Source organism: Symphalangus syndactylus, chromosome 3 (assembly GCF_028878055.3).
Source record: "Symphalangus syndactylus isolate Jambi chromosome 3, NHGRI_mSymSyn1-v2.1_pri, whole genome shotgun sequence".
Classification (NCBI taxonomy): Eukaryota; Metazoa; Chordata; class Mammalia; order Primates; family Hylobatidae; genus Symphalangus; species Symphalangus syndactylus.
In genome coordinates, this window is record NC_072425.2 from 106,098,977 (window position 1) to 106,103,386 (window position 4,410).

Sequence of the window (4,410 nt, forward strand, 5' to 3'; positions counted from 1 at the left end):
CCATAAAGATAGGTCAATAGAATTTTTCAAAGTGAAACAAAAAAGAAAAAAAAGAGAAAATTAAAGATCCTCAGTGACCCGTAGTACCATATTACATAATAAACACATATAATTTAAGTCCCAGAAAGAAAAAAGACAGAAAATAGAACCAAAAAGTTTCAAAGAATAACTAACGTAACATTTTTCAAATTAGTTTAAAAACATCAACTCACAGATGCAAAAAGCTAAGCATTAAACAGAATGAATGCAGAGAATGCTATACCTGGACACATCAAGAGTTAGAAAGTTTAAAGGCAGCCAAAGAAAAAGAGATACATTACATACACATTACAATGATAAGAAATGGTTGGCTTCTCAAAAAAATGGAGACAAGAAGATAATGGAATGACGTCTTTAAAGAGCTAAAATAAATTTCAACATTTTAATATTTCTGATAATATTCTCTGTTATGAGGTCTATTTTGCCTGAAATTGCCATAACTACTCTAGATTTCTGATGTTTATTCTTTGCATTTTATATCTTGTGCCAACCTTTGGCTTTTAAATTACTTGGGTGTTTATAATTGAAGCAAATTTCATATAGCATATACTGTGGAATAATGGTAAGTGAGCAAATTCACCAAGAAGACATAAGAACATTAAATGTATATGCAACCAATATCAAAGTCTCAAAACATAAGAAGTAAAGAAATGACAACATTGAAAGGCAGAATACAGAAATCTACAATTTTGTAAGAAGTTTTAATACTCTTCTCTCATTAACTGATTGAACAAGTAAATAGACAATCAAAGAGGATATAGAAGACAAACAATACTGTCAAACTTATTAGCTTTCTCCCAAACAATGGCAGAATATATACTCTTCTTCATATACACATAGAAAATTCACCATGTGCTGGGCCACAAAACTTGAAGTTTCAGTGGATTTCTAAAGAAAGAAATCACACAGAGCATGTCTTCTGATCGTAACAGAATTAAATTGAAAATCAGTAATAGAAAGATATATGGATAATTCCTAAATATGTGGAAATCAATACTCTTCGAAATGATTCATGAGTCAAAAATGAAACCATAGGGTAATATTTTCAACTAAATGAAAATTTAAATATAACATATTAAACATTGGGAGGTATGATTAAAGTAGCATTTCTAAATGATAGGTTTAATGTCAAGAAACTTGTATTTCTTACCTTATGAAACCAGAAAAAGACAAGCAAATTAGTCATAATATGTAGACAAAAGGCAATAGTAGGCCAGATACAGTGGCTCACGCCTGTAATCCCAGCACTTTGGGAGGCTGAGGCAGGCAGGTCACTTGAGGTCAGGAGTTCAAGACCAGCATGGCTAACATAGTGAAACCTCATCTCTACTAAAAACACGAAAATTAGTCAGGTGTGGTTGCGGGCGCCTGTAATCCCAGCTACTTAGGAGGCTGAGGCAGGTAAGTCACTTGAACCAGGGAGACAGAGGTTGTAGCGAGCCAAGTTTGCGCCACTGCACTCCAGCCTAGGTGACAGAGGGATACTCTGTCTCAAAAAAAAAAAAAAAAAAAAAAAAAAAAATGCAATAGGAAAGCTCACAGCAGAAATCCATGAAATACAACACAGACAAATAATAGAGAAAGTAAAAGCAAAAGGTCTTTTTGAAAAGAACAATAAAAATGATAGAATTCTATTCACACCGATCTGAAAAAACAGAAAAAATTACCAATATTAGGAATGAAAGAGGAGACATTACCTAAATATATTACAGATATTTGAAGAATAATAAGGGAATAATACAAACAGCTTTATGCCAATAAATTCATCAACTTAAATGGGTAAGTGCGTTGAAATACATAAAATGTCAAATCTGACTTGAGAAGAAATAGACAATCTGATTGTCCTTGTACCTTTTAAATAAATTGAATTTGTGATAAGACCCTTCCCACAAAGAAAATGCCAGACTCAGAGGGCTTCAATGGCAAATATAATAAATATTTAATGGAACAATAATTCTAATCCTAGAAATCTCTTTCAGAAAATAGAGGAGGGAGCTCTCATCAACTCATTTTATGAGGCCAGCATTGTCCTTGTACCAAAACTGGACAAAAACATTACAGGCAAACTACAGATCAATATTCTTCATAAACATAGTCACATATCCTTAATCCTTAACAAAATGTTAAGCCCATTTTTGGTTGGATGGGATCATATTGGTTTGTCCAGTGATTATGTGTAGAACTCATATATGTCATCTCCCTATTGAGGCATTTATTATTGATTTAAAGCTCTTGAAAACTGTAAGGGACATTATTCTTGAACTTGAGAATTGGTGAAAGATTCGTGTCCAACAGCCTGCTAGTTATACTCAATCCTCACTATTCGTGGATTTTGTATTTGCAAATTTGCCTGTTCAATAAAATTTATTTTTAACACTAAAATCAATACTTGTGGCATTTTCAGGGTTATTCACAGACATACATGGAATGGTGAAAAATTTGAGTTGCCTGACATTCATGTTCAGAGCTGAGATCAAACAAGGTGAGGCTTTGCTTTCTTGTTTGGGCTCTCACACTGTCCTTTTCATTTAGTGCCACAGTTTTTGCTTTTTTATGATGTTTATTGGTGATTCTGCTGCTCAGAATCGCCCCAAATGGCATAGTGTTGAAGTGCTGTCTACTATTCCTAAGCACAAGAAGGCTGTGATGTGCCTCACGGAGAAAATGTACCATCAGATAAGCTTTGTTCAGGCATGAGTTACACTGTTATTAGCTGTGAGTTTAATGTTAATGTATCAACAACATATAAGAACACATGAAACAAGATGATGTGATCTGAGAGACCACAATAGGTACCCCCTTATCAACTAAGATAAACCCTAAAGTTAAGGTTATGAAAACAAAGTTACTTACGGGTCAAGGATTCAGGGCCCAGCTGGAATGGCAAATTTCTAAATTCCTATGGCTCTAAATTCCCTGTAGTAGGAGCTGTTGGACCCCTTCTAACTCTGCTTTGCAACCCAGACCACTACAACTCTGGTTGGACGGAGGACCAACCTTACAAAGATTCTTTTCTAATAAGCAATTGCAGATCTCAAGCCAGTTTTAGCCAGCTTATAGCAGCTGTGCACAAACTGTCTTTGTGTCCTATAGTTCATCTTTTGATGTAAAGAGCCAACTTCCATCTCATTTTAATGCTAAAATCCTGCCCCCAAATGAACATGGGATGTATGTTACACATATGTTTACCCATTGCACATGCACTTGACTCCCCTCATAAATACATATAGCTTTACCCTAAAATCTGCTTACTATATATGACTCTACTGTGTGAAACAGGCCCTGTGAGGCATAAAACTCAGCCTTTTTCCTCCTCTTTGTAGAGAGAGCACTTTCTGCACACACCAGTGATGATCTCTTCCTGGTTTGCAAACTGATACTTCCAATAATACTCTCCTTTCTATTATTTAGTCATTCTGGTGGTCTTCTGGATGACAGTTGGGTATTAATCAGTTGACAAAAATGTTGTGACCAGATGCTAGCAGGAACCTAAACTTGTGTTTCCCCTAGGAACAATTGTTCAGTATTTGCTAATGTGGTATTCACAGTGGCTTTATAGAACATGAATACTGTAAATAATGAGAATCAAATTTATTTCTTCTGAGAATCCTTTCATGTCTCACACAAAACATGCTTGGGAAAAAAAGCTAACACACTTCTCAGCTGATAAAAATACTGCTCATTTTTTTACATTGGACTTGTTTCTTATATTCAATAAGGTTGTCAACAAAAAGAGTCAAGCTCTGTAAAATTTTTAAAGACATTTATTTTGAGCCTATTGTGAGTGACTAATGGCCCATGACACAGCTCCACATCCTGAGAACATGTACCCAAGGTGGTTGGTTTTGTACATTTTAGGGAGACATAAGACATCAGTCAATACATGTAAGATGAACATTGGTTTGGTCCAGAAAGGCAGAGAAACTCGAAGCAAGGACTTCCAGGTCATAGGTAGGTTCAAAGATTTTTTGATTGGCAATTGGTTGAAAGAGTTTATCTAATGATCTGGAATGAATGGAACGGAGTGTCTGGGTTAAGACAAGGGGTTGTGGAGACCAAGGTCCTTATTGAGCTGATGAAGCCTCCAGGTAGCAGGCTTCAGAGAGAAGATTGTAAATGTTTCTTATCAGACATAAAAAGATGCCAAATAGTTAATTCTCTAAGGGAAGGGGATTCTTTACAGAGTATAGATTTTCCCCACAAGAGACAACTTTGTGGGGCCATTTCAAAATATGTCAAATAAATATATTTTGGGATGAAATATTTCAATTTCTTTCAGAGCTTGCTATCTGTCATGTTGATATCTTCTTGCTACAAAGAATCTGATTTGTTAGTCTTAAGGTCTGTGTTTTAATGTTAATGCTGATCAGC